The sequence below is a fragment of the Rhinatrema bivittatum genome, chromosome 2, assembly GCF_901001135.1.
Source record: "Rhinatrema bivittatum chromosome 2, aRhiBiv1.1, whole genome shotgun sequence".
NCBI lineage: Eukaryota > Metazoa > Chordata > Amphibia > Gymnophiona > Rhinatrematidae > Rhinatrema > Rhinatrema bivittatum.
Genome location: NC_042616.1, coordinates 683,225,391 through 683,247,936, shown reverse-complemented (window position 1 = coordinate 683,247,936; position 22,546 = coordinate 683,225,391). Strand labels below are relative to the sequence as shown.

General features: G+C 40.3%; 1 protein-coding gene and 1 long non-coding RNA gene across 4 annotated transcripts in view; one reads left to right on the top strand and one right to left on the bottom strand.

Annotated features, from left to right (window-relative positions):
* Positions 1 to 22,546, top strand: part of ZNF704 (zinc finger protein 704) — a 390,701-nt gene that overhangs the window by 159,171 nt on the left and 208,984 nt on the right. The window lies entirely within an intron of this gene.
* LOC115085473 lies at positions 4,019 to 8,317 on the bottom strand. Of its 2 annotated transcripts, XR_003854856.1 has the most exons (4): positions 8,142 to 8,317; positions 7,568 to 7,661; positions 5,894 to 6,020; positions 4,019 to 5,806 (listed from the first exon to the last, which is right to left on the bottom strand). It is a non-coding gene; the product is annotated as an uncharacterized LOC115085473 (long non-coding RNA). The 2 variants fall into 2 exon arrangements; XR_003854855.1 differs by having other exon boundaries at positions 4,019 to 6,020.

Genomic DNA, 22,546 nt, shown 5'->3' with positions numbered 1-22,546 from the left:
AAATCATCCATTATACCTGAAGACTGGAGGGTGGCCATTGTAACCCCAATATTTAAAAAAGGCTCCAGGGGCGATCCAGGTAACTATAGACAAGTGAGCCTGACTTCAGTGCCAGGAAACTATTCTCAAGATCAAAATCGTAGAGCATATAGAAAGACATGGTTTAATGGAACACAGTCAACATGGATTTACCCAAGGGAAGTCTTGCCTAACAAATCTGCTTCATTTTTTTGAAGGGGTTAATAAACATGTGGATAACTGGTAGATGTAGTGTATTTGGATTTTCAGAAGGCGTTTGACAAAGTCCTTCATGAGAGACTTCTAAGAAAACTAAAAAGTTATGGGGTAGGAGGTGATGTCCTTTCGTGGATTACAAACTGGTTAAAAGACAGGAAACAGAGAGTAGGATTAAATGATCAATTTTCTCAGTGGAAAAGGGTAAACAGTGGAGTGCCTCAGGGACAGGTACTTAGACCGGTGCTTTTCAATATATATATAAATGATCTGGAAAGGAATAAGACGAGTGAGGTTATCAAATTTGCGGATGATACAAAATTATTCGGCGTAGTTAAATCACAAGCAGATTGTGATACATTACAGGAGGACCGTGCAAGAATGGAAGATTGGGCATCCAAATGGCAGATGAAATTTAATGTGGACAAGTGCAAGGTGTTGCATATAGGGAAAAATAACCGTTGCTGTAGTTACACGATGTTAGGTTCCATATTAGGAGCTACCACCCAGGAAAAAGATCTAGGCATCATAGTGGATAATACTTTAAAATCGTCGGCTCAGTGTGCTGCAGCAGTCAAAAGTTAGGAATTATTAGGAAGGGAATGGTTAATAAAACGGAAAATGTCATAATGCCTATATATCGCTCCATGGTGAGACCGTACCTTGAATACTGTGTACAATTCTGTTCGCCGCATCTCAAAAAAGATATAGTTGCGATGGAGAAGGTACAGAGAAGGGCAACCAAAATTATAAAGGGGATGGAACAGCTCCCCTGTGAGGAAAGGCTGAAGAGGTTAAGGCTGTTCAGCTTGGAGAAGAGACGGCTGAGAGGGGATATGATAAAGGGCTTTAAGATCATGAGAGGTCTTGAACGAGTAGATGTAAATCGGTTATTTACACTTTCAAATAATAGAAAGACTAGGGGGCATTCCATGAAGTTAGCAAGTAGCACATTTAAGACTAATCAGAGAAAATTCTTTTCACTCAACGCACAATAAAGCTCTGGAATTTGTTGCCAGAGGATGTGGTTAGTGCAGTTAGTGTAGCTGGGTTCAAGAAAGGTTTGGATAAGTTCTTGGAGGAGGAGTCAATTAATGGCTATTAATCAAGTTTACATAGGGAATATCCACTGCTATTAATTGCATCAGTGGCATGGGATCTTCTTAGTGTTTTGGGTAATTGCCAGGTTCTTGTGGTCAGGTTTGGCCTCTGGTGGAAACAGGATGCTGGGCTTGATGGACCCTTGGTCTGACCCAGCATGGCAATTTCTTATGTTCTTAAGTGCTCATTTAAAATTATAGAAATGTGCAAAAGAACATAAGAACATAAAATGAGCTATACTGAATCAGACCAAAGGCCCATCAAGCACAGCATCAATGAAGACACATTCCCAAAAAAACAGAGGGCTTCTCTGAAATCAAGAAACACAATGTCAGTGACAAATTTGGTAATGTATATAAATTTATTTATTTATTTAACGGTTTTATATATCGACGTTCATCGGAGATATCACATCGGTGTACATTAAACAAAACATTACGCTGAAGTAGCACTTGAGAAAGAACGTCGTGGATAAACATATAAGAGCCTAAAAACTAGAAAAATGCAGTTTAATATAATATTTACAGGATAACATCGGTATACATTAAAATTCAGAGTTATATATAATATTTACAGGATAACATAGGTGTACATTAAACAAAATATTACGCTGGGGTACCCAGGGTTGGGACTAAGGAAGGATTATAGAGTAAGAGAGACATACGTGCAAGGTATAAGGTTGTAGTGCAAGGGGAAGTGCAAGGTACGAACAATTGAACACCCACACACACCACCATAATCAATATGTGTGTAGTTTTTATTTTTTGTTCATCACTAAAGGATAAAGTTACAATTATAAAGCTAGTCTTGTATTCAAAACCGTTAGAGAAAGTTGGACATGATCTATCACATACCAATTATTATTGTTTACAAACCATGTTATCGAACCATTATGGCACCTGTGTAAATTGATATATTTTAGCATCATTATTTTTGTGCGCCTTACTGTAAAACTTTGTGACAGTATCCATCTTAACGATGGTATAGAAAAGACTTAAAATAAAATAAAAATAAATAATCTGCAAAAGATGAAATTAGCTCGGAGCAACTGAGTGATTAGGGGAAAATGTAAAGTGAACAATGTAACTTGTATACAAGTAAACAATGTAACTTGTATAAAATAATCAATGTAACTTGATTAAAATAAATATTGTAACATGGTAACTTGTATAGGTTGTTTCTTATGTAGAGTACTTAGAAAAGATGACATTGTAGCTGGGGAGGGATTTAGGAGGGAGAAGAAGGTGGGGACTTCGGAGGGGGATTTAAGATGTCTAAGATAGCTAGGATATAAGATTGTCCTTTATCTAGGCATTTGATTAGGTGGTCAGTCAAGGATAAGAGGAGGGTTTCTGTGCTATGGTATTTACGAAAGCCGTGCTATTGTATTTACGAAAGCCATACTGAGAAGGAGAGAGGATTTGATAGTCATCTAGGTAATTGGTGAGTTGCTGATTGATCGTTTTTTTCCAGGATTTTTGAGATGAATGGGAGATTTGAAATGGGGAGGTAATTAGACAGGTCGGTTGGGTCAAGCTTAGGTTTTTTTTAGAATGGGCTTGACTATTGCTTGTTTGAGTGGGTTGGGTACTGCTCCTAGTTTGATGGAAGCATTTATAATGTTAGCAATGGGTTGGGCTATTATGTTGGGAATGGAGAGGAGGAGTTTTGTGGGGATCGTGTCTGAGGGGTGGGAGGATGGCCTGGCTTTCTTGAGTATGGATTCAATTTCGAGAGAATTTCTAATGACGTAAGGCTTGTGTGGGGGTTATTTGTATTGGGAGGGTGGGCTTTTTGGGGGGTGTGGGTAGGAGGAGAGGTAGAGGGAAAGCGCGTTAGCAGTTTATTTTTTTTGTCTTATAAGTAGGCCCATAATTTAAAACAAGTTTATATCCATTTCATATTCTAAAGCAAATTTATATCACTCCCATATTTATTTAATTTATTCTCTGACTTTCAGGCATTTCAAAGCTGATTATGTTAAGGTGCTGCAGGTATTTCCCTGTCCCCAGAAGGCTCACAATCTAACACCTAGATTCATCAAGCCGTGATGTGTTTTTGCTGGAGCCGGGGTCCCACTATGCGGGGATGTCACCACGATAGTGGGGCCCCTCCCCCAAAAACACATCTCTGCTGTATGGCGTTTTCTTTTGTGTCATGGCCAGACATCGCGACGAATGGCCCTTTAACACAATGGCGATCCCAACTTCATGGGATTGCTATCGTCTTAAAGGGCCGCTGGCTCCAAAATGAAAAAAAAAAGTGGCCAAACAGGGAGTTTGAGTGGGGCCTGCCAGTCGACGTGGCCCCGATGCCCCCCTCAAAAAAAAGTTTAAATTATGCATGTGGTGGCAGTCCCCCTGTCTGTTCCCCACCCAAATCCTGCTGGCCCCCCTGATGTCAACCCCCCACCCCTGGGCCCCCCCAATATGACAATCTCCCGCCCCACTCCCTGCCGCCCCCAGGGCCCACTTTACCTTAACCTGGATTCCGCATTAGGGATGGGTGCATCCTCGTACCCGTCCCAATTGGTGCTGGAAAATGGCACCAACCATGATAGGAGTGAGGATGCACTCAAGAATTTAATTTTGCAAAATCAATGGCAAAGCATTGTAGATATTCAAAAGTGTGTCCTGGCTTAATACAATCAAACACACTTAGGGACTCCCAAAGAATTATCACAGTATACAATATCAATATCCGTTTAAATTAATCTTCAAATCACCCTTCAACTGTTTATATCCTTTATTATTACATGTCACATAAACATATGTTATATCACATGTAAAACAACAATCATTAAATACATAATTTAAATTACATTAAACACCATTTCTAATAACATGATATTCAACAGTACATACATCAAGATAATTACCCCTCAACATTCATGTAACTTATCACAGTATCTATTCTAATGATTTCAATATTAAATCACAATGTTGAATACACTCAGTCCGGATAAGTCCTAGCTCATAATCATCATGTTATCCCAACCCTAACCCCCTAATATCACACAATCACACTCATTCATTCATCCACTTAAAAAGCATATACCCCATAAAAGTGACCTCTTATCCTTTATATTATCATATATTCATATTTTATAACGATTGTTAAACAGCTGATACTCAATTCTTTACAATCACCCCAATGTTTTTCAACCGATATTTTAACATCAAACACCCCGATCTTTCTCAACCGATGTTTTGATGTCACACACCCCAACAAGGCACCTCGTTTCACCCCTAATCGTGCTTCCTCAGGGGACTCTTACTGTATTTCACAATTTCAATCATACATCACTCTCTATAAAACAGATATCTAAAAAAATATATTTTTTCAAATTTATTCAATTATTTTTTGGGGCTCAAGCCAAACATTTGTGTGCCATTCACAATACCCACCATAGTTTACTCCCTCTGATACTAAACACCGCTTATCCGGACCTCACTACATAGATTTTATACAGTGCAACTATGAGCATAAAAGCATATTTGTCATATAAAAAACATTTTTAAACTCAATTGGGGGGCCATTCACAATACCCACCATAGTTTACTCCCTCTGATACTAAACACCACTTATCCAGACCTCACTACATAGATTTTACACAGTGCAACTATGAACATAAAAGCATATTTGTCATATAAAAAACATTTTTAAACTCAAAAGGGGGAGGTGGGGGATGGGCAGAATTTTGAAGGGGCCCTTTTTGCCCTTTCAAAATTCTGCCGCCTGAAGTGGCCGCGAGCGGCGGCAGCACCCCCTAAACCTCAGCGCCCTAGGCACAGGCTTCTTCCCAAGATTTATTTAGCACATTTGTGCCTTTGATTCAGGGTCTTGATTAACTTTAGACCTGTTTTGACTCTGAGGCAGCACGGTAGGCAGGTAGAAAAAAAAAGCAGGCTGGGAAATAAGTGGTCCTTGTCTGCAGACATCCTCTTCTATGAAAATGCATTACTTCAAATTCTGAGCCACAATTTTACTACCCTGGGACCTCAAAGAATTGCCCGTGGGTGGAAAATTTGACCTTCCCCTGTTACTTTATGCGAGAATGTTGCGACTCTCCACCACATAATTTCTACATGAGCCACAGGCTAGCCTTTCCTCAAATGAAGTGCAAAACACCCAGTATCGTAACAAGCTCTGACTGGCCTGTCTTTCAGCAAGATTAGTTTGTTTTCTTAAGAAACTTTCTCAATATCCGGTCCCACATTTTCTCACAAGCTTCTATTACATTTCAGCAGCTACAGCCATTACAATAAATCAAAGACACATTAGTGAGGTGGGAGACCTAGGATAAAAGAAAGGGGTAGGCATTAATGCATTTTTGCATTTTCTGCTGGTGCTACTTCTTGTCGAAAGGTTATCAGTGTGGAAATACATTTCCTGTTGGTGGCATCCATCTCTGTCAGGAGCAGCAACAGGACTACACTTTAGTGCATCACTATTTATCCACAAAGTCATTCTGTAAAAAAAAAAATTCTGAAAATAATTATGATGAAATCTGCCTGCATATACAGTTTCAAGGTGCAGCTTCTTCCTGATCACTTACAACGAAGTGTCAATCTTGCACAAAATCTGGCAGCCTTTCTAAGTTAAATATACCGAGGAATGCCTCCTTTCCTTGGATGATGTCCCAGAATCTGCAGCTTGGAAAAGCACCCAGATAACATCATGGACTGTAAAACATAAACACGAAGAGGGCGTCAGCAAAAGTGTGCAGATGCTGCTCTTAGCTTGTGGTAATTCAACTGAAAGTTTAAAAGCGATAACAGAACTGAACAATTAAATCAGGGAAAAGCAATCCCTGTTACTTATTTAGATCTAAAAACACTAATGTTTCGCAAATTCTACACTGACATTCATACTTCTGATCATCCTAATTCACAATTGAACTTTCATCTATAAACATCATAATAACTCCTCTCCAACCAGAACCTACATACCCTCGTCATCCAACTTAATAATACTTTCTGGACTTGAAATGTTTAATTCCTGTTTAACATTCACTTTGTTATACCTTTGCACAAATGTTAAGAAAAAAAATGTATACTTTGTAAACAGTTATGATGCTCAACCGAATGATTGTATATAAAACTCAATAAATAAATAAATTTGATGTTTGAGCAACAGCTAAATTACGTCATCTTAACTTTGTAATAACAAGGCCAGGATTTTGCATGAACGTCATGTAATGTTTTTACAAACAGCTCCTCAAGTATGTTTGCTTGCGGAATTTTTAAAGCAGCGTCTGACACCTTGTTCTGTGTTCTAGAACCCCCTTACCACCAAGCAGGCCGCGTGCCTGCGATTTGAGTTTTGGTGCGGTTCCCAGGCGTGGGGTTGTGCACTGGAGCATGGATGCACTGAAGTCTTCTGTTTGTTGTTTGACTTTTTGGGGATATCTGATAGCGTGTCAGGAAAGAGCCTCAGCATAGTCCGCCTCAGCATAGTCCGCAAGCTCCTGAAAACACTTTAGTCACGTGAGATGTTTGTGGTATGAACATTTATATAACGAGCAGCAGCAATGAAAGCAGTAGTACCTCCCTTTCTTTAGGCATTGTTTATAGTATGTATATTATGGAACGCCTTACGTGTCTGACCATGTTTTCCATGTTGTTCTTTGACTTCACATGCGTTTCTACATGTCGTGTTCCGCGGCAGGAGGAGGTAGAGTTCTTGCCCCGACTGAGGTCCCTAAGGAAAGGCCTTGAATTAGGCCTGATCTGGGCCCCTGAGAAGCATGCTGCATCATCAGCCCCGATCAGGGTGGGAGAAGAAGGCAGACTGAGGTGGACCAGTGGAATCCACCTTGCTGGGCTGAAGACTAAGGCCTGTCGCTGACTTTGGAATGAAGTATGAAAGGCGTGTCAGGGATTAGGTTTTAAACATTTCTGTTTTGGAGCTGTTTCTTCCTGCTTTGAAAAAGATAGTACTATATCCCTGCAGCGCAATAGAACTTATCTGTTTAAAAGAGGCTTTACTAGACCTTACCTGTTGCACAAGCATCACCCCTGCTTTCAGTTATTCCTCATCCTCACATTCACTCTGGCAAGCATATGCTACCTGTATCTCTAATGTACACGTGCAGTCCAATCACACGCATCAAACATGCTCACATGCCACTGAGGTTAGGAAAAGTATACAGAAAACAGCAGAGTTAGAGAAAATAAACCCTTTTTTTTTAAATGAAAAAAAAATATATTCACAGCTTTTTTTTTTTTACCCCTTTCAGGGTGGGTAGCAGGGTCCATGGCTCATCCTTCCTTTGCCTCTGGGTGGCCGCCTCTTCTTCTGTTTGCTGCTGCTGCTGCTGCTGTCTGAGCAAGGTTGGAAGAGAGAAGAAAAAGGACACTTCAGGACAGATTCACCAAGCATTTTTTTCCTATAGAGACAGACTGGTAGAAAAGACTTTAGGGAATAAGGCCCTAAATTGTGTATTGTGAGCTCACTTGTGCACAGTTTCCAGCAGCCCATGCACAATCGATTTAAGGCGGATAAAAATTAGCAGTAAATCGCAGTTAATCATGGCCACACAGAAGCTGAACCCTATAAAGTATTGTAAACACGCAAATAGAGGGATAATGAGCTTGGCTGATTTCCCTCTCCCACAAAAGTGCACTACATGGGGAAAAATCTTATGTAGCTGATGTACCACATAAAGTTGTTCCCCATGTAGCAGGTGGCAGAAAGGGGTGCTGGCCTCTTCCCCACTCTCATCCACCCGCTCCAACATAAATTCACATCCCTCCACCCTGATCTTGCACCTAACCCTAGGGCAAGAACATAATCTACTCAACCTTCCCTTTCTGGGCCCTCCTGCCAGCTGGAGGAGAGGTTCAGCTTCCAGCGCCGGGATGGCAGCATTCAGCGTCGCCTGACGCTGACCAGCACAGGGGTCAAAGTGTGAGTGGAGGAGGTAAACACCGGGAGGATTGAGTGTGTGACAGTGTCAGGAAGAGAATGTGGGAGGGTAGGGAGGTTGAGATCACCAGCAAAGAGCAATTGGGAGCTGGGGCAGAGGGGTTGAGCAGCCTATGGCCCCACCCTAGAATTCCTTCAACAGCTGCTGAGTGATATTTCTTTACACCCAAGCTGCAGGCTTTTTTTTTTTTTTTACTTTGGGCCAGTTAGCATGGAAAAGAACACAGGTTCAGAGGGGATATAAAATCCCTGGGCAACTGTGAATGAAGGCTCCTGGCACCAGATCCCAACCCAGGTTCCAGTTGAGCTGGAAAGCTAAAGGAGCAAGAGGAATCACAAAAAAAAAGAGCAGCTTTTTTTTTTCTTCTTTTTTTACTCGTCTTTTATTTCTCATCTGTTTGGATTTGTCAGTTTTCTTTTCTTTTCTTTACCTTTTTAAGTGTTTCCTCTCCCCTCCCCCTCAACCTTTTTTCCCTTTCTTCATCAGTTCAGCAGCTGCCTTCAGTCCTGGCCGCCACTACTCCTCTCAGCCTCGTCCTTGAGATTGCTGCTCTTCCCAGCTTCATCTCCAGCTCTCCACTTCTCCTGCCCCTAGTGGCCGCTGCTGCTGCTGCTGCTTCTCCGGACTCTTCCTTGATAGATTTGTCATCTTCTCTGATACCGGTCTGGCCCTATCTACATGCTTAGGGACAGAACTGGGTGATGAAGCAGAAATAACTCTTCTGTGGCACCATGCACAGATAATTTGGGAAACTGGGATAGAAAAACAATAGACATTGTATACCCAGTTGCATGGTTGTTACCTACAGAAGACCCTTATACCAAGAGTTAGCCATAGGAGACCCCAAATATATCATTAGTCACCATAACTTAGAGTGAGTAAGGCTTCCGGCCTAGGTGTGAGGTTTACAATTAGGCTGGTGAAATAGCCATGTTAAATATCCATGTTACACTTGAAACGTTACCCGGCTTCGTGAATTGATCCTTTGGTGAGGATGTCTCATAGACTGCAGTCACAGCTGCTGTGAAAATTGAAGTGGTAACAAAAAAATGTTTTAACAAAATGAATAATTATTACAAATTCCTTGTCATAACAATGCCAATGTCACGATGAAAAGGGTTTGAACATCTAGTTTGTACAGTAGGATGTCAAATTTTAAGCAAACAATCCATAACAGAATCATATGAAATTGTGCAAAGAATTCCCAAAAATGTATCTTAAAATAAATTGTTCAGAATCTGATATTAGTTATTTCCATATAGAATTATACATTAGAAGTTCCAACACAGGCCATGTTTCGTGCAGTTGAACTGTTTGGGTAATTGCCAGGTTCTTGTGGCCTGGTTTTGGCCTCTGTTGGAAACAGGATGCTGGGCTTGATGGTCCCTTGGTCTGACCCAGCATGGCAATTTCTTATGTTCTTATGCATTGGGGGAAATCAAATTCCAATATCTCAGACATGAACTACCAATCTGCCTATAAATTGACAAGACACCATGAAAAAATAATAGCAACATGGAGGAGAATGGGAAAAATTAACAAAAGTCAAATAGCAATCAATAACATCAAACATATTTAAATATATAAAAACTGTTTCTCTCTTTATTAAAAAAAAGTTCTATAAAGATTTACCTAAGTTACCCATAGTCCAACAGAGGCAAGCATTCATGGTAATTTTCAAAAGAAGTTATGCATGTAAAAGTAGCATATATTGTAGCAATTTTAAAAAGCCATTTATGCACATAAAGTTCACTTACACGTGAATTTGCTATGGACAATTCAATGGCATATATTGTAGCAATTTTCAAAACCCACCTACATGAGTAAAGTACATTTACATGTGTAAAACCCAATTTTAAGCATGTAATTGCTTTATTTGTAATTATATGTAATTCCTTAGTTGAGCTAATTGTAGAGGTAAGATCGTCTGAATTGTCAGTGGAGCTAGCAGAAATAGTTTATTGGAGATCATCGACCAGAGCTTCACATTCACAGCATAGTCATCAGCTTCAGATTCCATTGCCAAAATTTTTTCAGCACATGAAAATACAAAAAAATATCTTTTTCTATGACTATGCCCATACTGTGGAATGAACTCCCAGTGCATTTGAGGGAGGAAACCAATTTACTACAGTTTCACGGTAATCTGAAGACCTGGTTGATGATCTCAGATTTATGAATGAATTTATCTTGACCAGTAATAAAGTGGCTCATGACTGTTTGTTTTGTATTTTAATATTATTATTTTATTATTTTAATTGTAATGTATTAATTTGTTGTACATTGCTATGAAAGATCTAATTATAAGTCCTCAATTTAATCATAGACTCCCTTATATCGATTTAAATATCTTAATGTAATTTTGAGACCATGAAAGCAAACAAAATTTTAAGTGTGAATACTAAACATATTCCTGTGTGTCTCTCCGTATAACCTGCCAAACTCTCTGTGCGTAAAACAAAATGGCAATCCTCATCAATTTATCTCATAAGGTGTTCACACAGGTAAGATTATACAAGGACCTCATTTGCCATATCTTCCACATCTATTCAAGATGGATGGTTTAGAATCCAGTAAAATAGTTCTAAAGTACGACATTGACCATGTATTGAGACAAAAAAACATCTCTGCTTCAAGGAAATACTCAGCAGCAATAGGACTAAACTTTTGGCTCCAGTAACGCGCAAGAATATATTTAGTAATCACAATTAAAATTTTGTTTGCTTTCATGATGTAAAAGTGACACTAAGATGTTTAGAAAGATACATGAGTCTATAACTGAATGTGGCGCTATAGAGTTTTGCATCCTCGTCTCCTGTTATAATGGCTTTTTTAAAATTAATCCTCCAGTGGGTTAAGTAGAATTGCTATACAGAATTTATACTACAAGAGACAGCTGTTGTGTGTTGTGTTAAAGATAGTGAACGTGTCATTTGAAATTCAATTTTAAATTAAATAATAAAAAAGTACTACTTCACCCCAAAGATTAATCAAGTTAATCATCATACAACACTCTATCATATAATACCAATAAACTATTTCTGCTAGTTCCACTGAAAAGTCAGATGATTTTACCTCTACAACTAGATGAACTAAGTTTGACAGCATCATTATCTTCATCGAACTCTTGTATTGCTTCTCATGGTGCATTACACTGATCTGGAGCTACCAAGTTATCCATTTCCAGAAGCAAGACATTTTGGCCAGTCCTGCTTTTGAACTTGCATCCTGAAGCACTGTGGTATTTGTAGTCGCTACCCATTGAATTCAGTGCTGCAGGTCCCATTAAGTATTAGAATTGTGTTGCAAGAAAGCTAGGAGTGGCCAAAAAGTTTCCTCTTGGAACTGGGTAATTTGGCAACTCTATCTATCTCATTTTAAGATTAAACCACTACGTCTCAAGAGCAAGAGTTACAAATAAATAGCAAGCAAATAATGTGCTCAATCAGGATATTTCTGCGATGCACCAAGAGAGGTAATAAAACAGTTTTATGAAGATAGTGCTGCTGTTTAAAAAATATTTATGTGATGGCCTCTGCAGCCTGTCACTGAATTTACAGCAGCTTGCATCTAAGGGGAGCTTGAGAGAGTGTACTCAAGACCAGACAGGAAGTGAGATCATGTTTAAGAAGTATCTTCTGTCACATGTAGTCTTCAGGCATTTTCAGCTGAGAAGGCAGCTAAAGACACTTAATCAGCGGACGCCAATTAGAGAAGCTGTAGCTGAAATAAAAACCCAAACTGGTAGTGGAGAGGAGGTGAGAAATCTGAGATGTCAAGAGGACAAGGCTATAGACATAGCTAGGGGTATTTGGGTGGACCAAATTGGTAGGATATCTGTTGATTTCACAGTCAAGGGGTGGCGAGCTGTGGGAAAGCTGGTAAGGAAAAGGTTAAAGTGTAGGGACTGAGTTCTGCAGTGTGAAGAGTCCTAACTGATAGTCAAAGAGTCTAACTGAAATTGTGAAATATGCATTTGTGACTGGAAAAAAAGCATGGAAATGGTTTTGTAAGTGGCCTGCTTTTTCTCTCAGAAGGGTTGATTGAGTTCCTTCCACAAGAGCAGACTTGGAAAGTTCACTGAGTGACACCCCTTTTTCTAACTTGATAAGATAATTGTTGAGACAAGATTATCTGGTTTTCCAGTGATGGAAAGAAAACAAATCTTTGTTGGGTTTATAGCTAAAGAGTTTTTTTTTGAATGATATAATAATTAATTAATAATTAATTATAAGCCATTTTTTTTTAAATATAAATTTTGCTATCTGATTGGGCATGATATGTTATTTACTTACTCAGAGCATCCTATCATAGAGAGTACTATCCTAATATGTATAACATTGGTGTTGTAGAAGGTGACCTGGGAAGGTGGGAGTGGAATATATGAACCCCTCTATGATGGCTTGGCTGCTGGGGATACAGAACGATTGAAAGAGTGATGGAGCCCTTGTGTTTGACAGACAGGGATCCAATGCCCTTAAACTTTATAACACCCAGGTGGGGTACATAAAATGATAGAATTTATTTGGTGGGCAGATGGAGAAGTAGACCTTATATGGGCAGGGCAGATACCCATCGACTCCCCTCCATAAACTGATCTCCTGTTGGCTAAATAAGTGTAGGAGACACCGAGTTTCAAACTTCCAAACAACTTTATTCTCTGGATGAACAAGCCAGCCAGCTATTTAAATGGATGTGAAACAAGATTACATTGTTAGTACTGAATAAATCAGAAATTCATGGGTTTCCAACAATCAGCATAATACATGACATCATTGAGATTCTGGGAACATAGTCATACATTCCTTTCTCTTATCTCTTTTTTCCTACACAATTTCTTTGCCTTAGACCATCCTTAAAAAGTTGGTCAAATTCCTCCTAAGTCACACTTCTTTCTCAACCCTGGTTAAGGAATGGGATATCTATTTCAACATTCTCTTCCAATGGGGACTAAATGCAAATCCTTTTGCTTCTTGGTCATGTCTCTCCTTCACCTCTTGATTAGTTCCTCGGGAGAAGGAAGAAACTCATTTCATGCCAGTCTTTGGCCACGGGCCTCTCCCCTAGAGAGGAAGAGCCCCCTACAGGGTCCCACTTTCACGTGGAAAGGTCCCTGGGCCTCGCCAGCCTATGGGCTGGCCACTCCAGCTGATCACATGCTGGAGGTCCCTCTTTACTCACCCTTCCCTGCTAATGGCAGGAACCAAAAGGACTAAAACCAGCCAAAAGTTCCCACTTTTATAGCTCCCGCCACAAACTTGGCCACCCAGCCAGAAAACTCCAACTCTTTAAGGGAACATACACATCATTTCCCCACAATCACCTATAATGCTCATTCATACAAACTGCCATTCAATGGGCTTTTTGTAGTACTACATGTACAAAACTTTTAACATTTTTCCAAACAAGGTAACCATGAAATTTCCCAGGTCTCCCCCACCCAGAGTCTCTTGTAAGGCCACCAGGCTCAAAAACAGAATGCACCAATTTTGGAGGTCTCCCTACACCTTGTTGCACTCTGCCAATGTATAGAGTGGGGTTGTGAGTTTTTCTGACGTAATGAAAGCAATGCAGGGGGTTGAGGATTGCATCGTATACATCAGGAAAAGTGTGTGGCTAATGTCCTGTGACTGCTATCCCTTCATAAACAGGACAGCTGCAAGTGAAGGATGGAAAATAAAGAATGTATAGATAAAAAAAAAGTATTCTGACATTTTAAAAGATGTTGGCCTTGCACGCTATCAATTCCTCATACATTGCAGCTCACTTTTTGTTTTTTTACTGTAATAAATGATTTTGTATATTTTCCTCATGAATTTCTATGGGACCTGTTTGAGTAAGTGTTTGAGAACATATGAAACTGAGGTAGACTTGTGACTGAAGGGAGGGGTAGCTTCTGTTGGCTTCTTGTCTTCAGTTTGTGCTGCCATCATGGCCTATGTATGCTTATTGTAGTTTTTCTGCTTTTTGTTATAAGGGGACAAGGTGACAATAACTACTTTGCATGATCCAAAAGGCAAATAGGGAAAACAGAGAAAATGTGAAAACAGCTCGATGTGAAAACAGAGCAGATGAACTTTGGCTGGCATCTGTAGATGCTGCATTTTGTTTCACCTTATTTTTTAATGTAACCCCATCCCGGGGACCTGACTGCACTCCAGTGGGGCCATAAAAGAATTTGTTAGTCTCTTTGGGGCTGGGTCACTCCAGCTAGCTTTTATACAGTCTCTCTTTCTTTGGTTGGTGGGGAGGAAGACTTACTTTCAGGGCCCAGAGTGACAGAGGCAACTTCTTGTACTTTCTTTCATCCTGGGGAGAGGGGAATTTCATCCTCACTATGTGTGCTATAAGTGCCAAATGAAACACTGGCGCCACTGATTTAGTGTCCAAAAACAAAAGTCTTTACTGATGGATAATCAGGATGAAATATGGTACATGTTAAATTAATCCTCAGCACCACAGAAATACTCATTGTTTACAGACTCTTTTCCACTATCTGTGCATGGGTCTCGATTACCAGGGCCAAGGAGACATCCACCCTCCAGGGCTTGGTTAAGTGGAGTTCCCAAGTGGGCAGGGTATCCTTCAGATGGGCAGGAAAACCTCTTCCAAAACAGTAAAAATGCTGAAACACATTCTCTGCACAGAAAGTCCAATCCTCTCTCTCCCCAGGGGGTAAAGACTCTTAATGGGTGCCCTCAGTGTACTCAAAATGGTTCTTTACTTACAGTTGGTTGATCTTCCTTATTCTCTTTCTCTATCAGACAAATTCCTGATGGGAGGGATCCACTCTGGAACAAGCAGTTCCAGATGTCCTTTCTCCAGGGCAGGAAGAGGGACAGCCCAAACTTTCTCCCAGATCTTCTCAATGAAATACTTCTTCCCCAAACTGAGGTAAAATACCAGAAGGTTCTGGCACTGGGTCATCACCAGTTCTCTGGTGCAGAAGGGCAGATCTTCCCTAGTCTGGTACACCCAGAGAGAGGGTTCCCTGAGTTCTCTCCCCAAGCAGTGTCCAGGGGTCCCACCAAGCTTCTTACAAATAAAAGTCTTTTTTTCCAAAAGCCCAAAACAAACCTGGGACACGAACCCTATTCACCAGGGAGTGGATAAGCAGGGCAGATCCCTGACCAGTCTCACAGACTTGAAGCAGGGCTTACTTGAGTCCTAAGAGAAGGCCCAAAAATCTAAAGGCCCCTAAATACCTCCATTAACTCCAAAACTAAACTACACTGCCCCAGAGTTCTCAGAAGAGAGCTGCTTATAAAACCTCTCATAGGGAACGGCCATTTTAGTATCCTGAAAGGGGAGGGGTGGAACAAAATGGTGCCTTTCTCTACTCACTAACCTATACTGCACTTTCTGAACCAGGAATACCCAGGCTATAATGGTAATGAGCCCAGAGATGCCATTACACTTAAATTAGTTTTGTAAATGTAACCCCAGAAGCTGTATTTAAGTTTCAAAACACCTGCCACGATGCCCCATTTCTGTCAGAGTCTGTCAGACCACTTCCACCTGGAGAAATCGCCAGGGAATGGCTTCTAGATAAGTATGAACCTATGACAACCACTTGGCTCAACTTCTAACAGGTCTTGCACACAAGGGGAGGGCCCATGTCTGCCTCACCAAGGACCAGCAACAGTGTACTCCATTGTTGCATTCACCCCACACGTGACAGACGCTATTCCCTCAGAACCTCCCTAGTATGCCCTGAAAGTCTGGCACAGGTGCAGAAGTAGACCAGGGTGGTAATAGAGAGGAGTTTTGGCCTCCTGAAAAAGCACGCTTTAGGTGCCTTTGGCATTGCAGACTTGCCTGTATGCTGAGGGAGTGAAAACCTCTGTGCTTGCTCTAACTGGCCACACTCCCAGTAGGTCGCTCGATTGCCATACCTGGGAACTCTCCGGATTTAACCCGGAAACTCCTGAATTCTAAAAGAATTACCGGGTTTCCGGGCAAATACCGGAAATCTCTGAGTGCTGCAGCAAAACCAATATGCTTGGACCCGGAAAGAAGAAAGGAACATCATTGGTCTTGTGCGGCTGAAAAAGGAGGAACTCAACAGTGATTTCTACCATTGACAGACCTTTTTAACTCTTAACTTCGCTTCTTCGTGACACCCAAGTTAGAGTCTGCTGTTGCTAGTGTGTTTTGATAGGGGGGAGAGAGAATGAATGAGCATGTCTGTGAGAGTGAGTGAGTATTTATTTAAGTGTTTTTATATACCGTTGTTTGGAGCTGGTCTTCACAATGGTTTACAAGAGAAAACAACAGTACATGGAACAGTAAACAGGTACAATGAAACAAACGTAAATAGGATACAATTTGTGATTGAACATAAATAAGATACAATTTGTGATTGAAAGTAAATAAATTGTGAGTAAAAACAATGGTATACATGTCAGATGCATTGTGGGATTATAAAGTTTGGAAGAAGTAATAGAGAATTATAAACTATTTAGAGAAGTATTAAGAATTAGAAGCAGTTTACATGAGATTTAACGAACTTTGGTTAACTATATGTAATGTTGGATAGGCTTATTTAACAGGATAGTGATTAAGTGTGTGATGTGAGGTATCAGTTTGTTTAGCTTATCCAATGCCTTCTTTGTAGGTTTGTTGGAATAACCAGGTTTTGAGGAGTTTTTTGAACATTTTGATGTTACTTTGTAGTCTTAGATTTTCAGGGAGTGTATTCCAGAGGGTCGGCCCTGCTATTGAGAATGCTCTTTCCCATACTGTAGTAAGTTTGGCTTCTGCAACTGTGGGAATTTCTAATAATGCCTTATTTGTAGATCTTGTGTTGTGCATGATATTTGTGTGTGTATATCATCGTTGATCCATTTGACTTCATTTCCGTGTATGGTTTTGTAGAGTATGGATAGTGTTTTGAATTCTATCCGTTTGTCTATGGGAAGCCAGTAAAGTGATTTTAAACAGGTGTGATGTGGTCTGTTTTCTTTTTTCCGGTTAGAACTCTAGCTGCTGCATTCTGAAGGATTTGGAGAGGTCGGGTGGTAGATTTGGGTAGACCTAACATCAGAGAGTTAAATAGTCGAAGCTTGAGAAGATCAAGGATTGTAGAATGGTTCGGCAGTCAGAATGATTTAGCAGTGGTTTTAGATGTTTTAGTATCATTAATTTGTTAAAGCCTTCTTTGACCTTTGCCGATATGTGTTTTTTTAGATTTAGTTCTGAGTCTATCCAGATTCCTAGGTCCTTCACTTTGTCATTGTTTGATGTTAGTATTATTTATTTGAATGGAGTTGTTTGAGATATTTGTGGGAGTTTTTCTTTGGATGAGTATGTATTTCGTCTTGTCCATGTTGAGATAGAGTTTCAATTGGTTTAGGAGATTTATTATGTTATTAAGGTATGGGGCAGCGAGATTGAAGGTTTTATCAAGAGTGTCAGTATGAGAAGTTTAATGTCATCGGCGTAAATAAGATAAGTGATGCCGAGACTAGTAAGAAGTTGACATAGTGGGAGAAGGTAGATATTAAATAGTGTGGGAGAAGGTAGATATTAAATAGTGTGGGACTCCGGTCTTAAGAGGGAATGATTCAGATTTGGAATTATTGATCCTTATTTGGAAAGATCGGTTGTGTAGAAAGGATTTGAACCAGTCGAGCATTGTCCCTGCCAGGCCGATTTCCATTAGTCTGTGTATCAGGCATTTGTGGTCGACCGTATCGAAGGCTGAGGTTAGGTTGAGTAATATGAGTATATGGCTGTGTCCTTTATCAAAGCTTCTTATAATTGTATCAGAAAGGGTGAGAAATAGGGTCTCTGTAGTGTTTTCTGAAACCATGCTGTGTTGGGTAAAGTATGTTGGGTTTTTTTAGGTGATCATTGAGTTGTTTGAGGACTGCCTTTTTGGTTAGTTTGGCGAGGAGGGATAAATTAGATACGAGCCTGTAGTTATTAAGGTCTGAAGGATCTAGATTCTTTTTTTTCAATATGGGCTTGATTATAGCCATTTTCAGGCTGTCGGGTAGAGCTCCTTCTTCCAAAGATTTGTTTATGATGGTGATTGTTGGTGTGATGATATGGGATATTTCTTTTAGGGTGCGTATTGGTATTTTGTCGATATTGTGGTGTGCAGGGTTTTAATCAGTCTTTCGATTTCTGTGGTTGAGACATATTCGAAGGAGGACCATAGGGATATGTCTTTCTTGTCTAGAGTTGAGATGTGGAGGGGGATATTATTAAAGGTGTTGGTTATTTTATTGATTTTGCTTTTAAAGAATTTGGCTAAATCGTGGCATAGATTCATGTTTGTGTGGGAGGTTGCTGGATTAGTGTCAGAGATGAGGTTGTTCACTATGTTGAAAAGGGTTTTCGGGTTGTGAGTGATGTTTTGTATTTTCTTGCTATAATATTCTCGTTTGGTTGTGTTAATCAAGTTTTTGTAGTGGGCTACAAAAAGGAGATCTAAGAGTGTATGTAGGTGAGTAGGAGAGAGCTGAGTGCAAGTGAGCATGGTTGTGAAAGTGCGTGGGCATGTGTGTATGGAAGAGGGAGAGACGTGAGTGTGTGTGTGTTGGTGGGAGAGTGGCAGAAGTAAAGGTGTAAATGGACGTGAGAGAATGAGCAATGAAAGTAAGTGTGAACATGTAAGAATGTTTATGAGAGCAAATTTGTGAGCATCCAGTCCCGCTGTGCAGTTGCCCTCCCTCTGTTCCCCCCGCTAATCCATGGTAATCTCAGGGTGACTGGAAGTCAAAAGTTCCCAGGTATGTTGATTGCTGTGTGTGCAATTAATGCCCCCAAAACTGATGGAAATGAAGCAATGTCATAAAATTCTGCCATGGTTTGCCATTAGTGCTTTCCATCAGCAGGAAAAGAATATATTGTTCTCCTGAGAAAAGCACTGAAACTATGAAATACTGAGTGAGGTGACTGACTGGATTATTCCTACCTTGATCCTGAGAGGATCTGGAAGGTGCCAATGGCAAAAAATAAAAGCTAAAATAGTGGGCTGCAAATTAAAGAAGCCAAGGTTCAAATCCCACTGCTGATCCTTGTGACCTTGGGCAAGTCATTTCATCTTTCATTGCTTCAGGTACAAACTTAGATTGTGAGCCCTCTAGGGATTTTAATACTCTGAAAAGTTTCAAAATCCACATAGATGAATGAATTACAAATAATGGGGTGGATTTATCAAAATGCGGTACATACCGCATGCGATAGCAAAAGGGGCGTGGTGTATGCTAACGGACCGCATCGCAAATGGCGAAGGTACTCACCGCATGGTCCCGGCTGCTATCGCAGAGCCTAACGCATCTGAAAGAGGTGTTGTTAAAATTGGCGTTATGGCTCTGCGATACCTCTTCGCAGGCAGGCTAACCCAGCCCACTCTCCACCCAGGTTTTGAATTTGCATCCCCTCTCCGCCCCTACTCCTCCCAGTTTTTGCATTTGCATCGCACCATACGATATGGTGTGATCGCATGCGGTAAACACGTTTTCGCATGCGTTAAAGGCCTATCGCATGCGAAAACGGGGCTTTTTCGCATGCGATAAGCCCTTAACGCATGCGAAAACGCCTTACCGCATTTTGATAAATGACCCCCAATGTTTGTACAGTATCTTAGAACAGAGGTAGGCAACACTGGTCTTGGAATGCCATATACAGATCTGGTTTTCAGGACATCCAAAATGAATATGCATGAGGTATATTTGCATACAATAGAGGCAGTGCATGCAGATATGCCTCATGCATATTCATATCCTGAAAAATAGTCTTCATTTTGCTCTCCAGGACTGATGTTGCTTATCCCTTCCTAGAGTAATTTAAATTGATAAATCTGGAATATCAGTCTAAAAGGGGACTGTCTGCCAGTTTTCAGTATATCTGTAATGAATATACATGAGAGAGATTTGCATGCATTGCCTTATATGTATTCATTGGAAATATTCTGAAAATGTGACTGGTTGGGAGAGTCCTGAGAATTGGGTTGAGAATCATTGCTATAAAATATGGTATAGGGTTATATATATCATCATAAACATGTCACTCACAATTTATAATCATGCTTCCAAAATTTTGTTTTTAAAGTACAGCGTGCCAAAGTGAATAAGAATAGAAATGTCCTCAGAAATAGTTTCCAAACATAAATATTAAAAAAATAATAATTCATGCATTTCCCTGGCTCTTTCAGAGCTCAAGAAAATTTCCATGTGCTTCATCAATTAACTGGCACGCAGGGCCATTGGAGGAGGTGGGCAAGACAAGAGGTCGCCTGGTGTATCAGGTTGGGTCCTTGCTACCGCAGCAGCAAAAGTAAACCTGAGCCCCTGTGCTGAGGCTGCCAGCCAGCTTCTTCCATCATTAGAGGAGGACTCCCCCCCCCCCCTCCCCTTGGGCCTACCAGCCACGACTGAGAGGGGGACCTTTCCAGCCACAAGATCAGGGGGAATGCCCCACCCCCAACTGCGTAGGGAACCCTTATCCTGGCAACGGTCTTGCTGATACTGTCCATGTTTTGGTGAAGTAAAATCAATCCAAATGTTTGTTTGTGAGCTTAATATTCCATTTTATATATATATATAAAAAAAAGGATATTAAAGCGGTTTATAATGCGACCAACACAAGCATCTTTCTTAGTTAAATATGCCCAGGTTAGTTTCAGTACACCATGTACATCTGGTAACCTTTACCACATAGTGCTTTGGTCCCTTTTGAGGTAGAATTTCAAATAATCTAGTCACCTAATTACAAAGCTAGGAGGCTAGATCTGAGATTTTGACAATTTGCTGCTGCTCAAAAAATGGGCATTCTGGGAGACATGATTAGATAGTGATGAAGATGGGGTGTGGAGGATATGGCTGACTAGTGCTGAAATGTCAGCACTGGCCTGCTAATTTAAACATGCCCTGTGTAGAGATAGCTAGGTTAAATCTAGCCAACAATTTTATTTATTTATCATTTTAAATTTGATTTTCTGCTGCATATAAAAAAAAAAATCTGTTACACTTAAAAAAAACAAACAAACAAACCCAACAGTACATGCAATACAATTAAAGCCACATCCTTTTATAAAACAACATAGCATTATCAGTGTCATAACCTGCTCCATAGTATAAAAACACCTCTCCCATCACCCATATTCTACTCCCCATAAAGAACCATTCCCATATCCTCCATTCCCAACCCCTCCCACAACTTCATTACTCAGAATATCCACCCCTTACTTCTTCTCAACTTATATCCTTCACTCTCCCCACCATCCTTCCCATCTCTCTACTCTCCAACTTCCTTTTGGTGGAAACCAGGTTTTAACCTTTTTTTGGAAGATCATAAAATTAACTTCCAATCAAATCTCCAGTGGATCCAAGTTTTATAAATTTGTCCCAAAGAAAGAAAAAGTCTTTATTTAGTTAATGTGCGTCAACCGCATCTCCGGAAATCCCAGCACTACCAATAAAACTTGCTGTGATGATCACAACGATCTCTGGGGCTCATAACAAAACAACAAATATGCTAAATAACATGTTCTTGCTCCATGCAAACATTTAAAGGTCAGTTCCATAACTTTAAATTGGACCCTCTGTTCCATTGGGTGCCAGTGCTATGATCGAAGGACAGATCTAAACTATTTTTCCATGTTTAATATGTGTGCTGCTGTGTCTTGGAGTAATTGTAACTGTCTAAATCTAATCTCTGGAGATCTCTAATAAAGGGTGTTAATAATAATCCAGCTTCTCTAGCACAAGAGCATGTGTTGCCAACAGCAAATCTTTCTTTTCCAAATAGCCTGTAGTTGACAAATCTTTCTTAGGGACATAAATGTACTCCTGATCACCTGAGATATCTGAGTATCCCTCTGTAGTTGGGAGTCTGATTAGATGCCCGAACTATACACTACCTTTTTTGGCTGCAACTCGTATCCTAAGATTAAGGAGTTTATAGTTAACTAATTTTTCTATCTCACCCAAAGCAGTTCTGTTTCTAACTGGATTCAGTTCCACTGGTTGCAACCAATTCACTACTGCATCCAAATGCTTGGAAAGATTTCTCACACAAGATCTCTGATCATCATTCGCAGGTTCTATTAACTGGATATCAGCGAATAGGTGGCAATCCACTCCAAACACCTGGACCAATTCCACTGTTGGTACTGTATAGATCTTAAATGAGATAGCACTAACCTCTGTGGAATTTCACAGGCCAAGGGGTATGGAGTGGACACTCACCCATCCCACAATACCCAGTGCACTTGTCCTGATAAAAAAAAGATAACAGCCAGTACCAGACCATTCCACTTACCCCCAA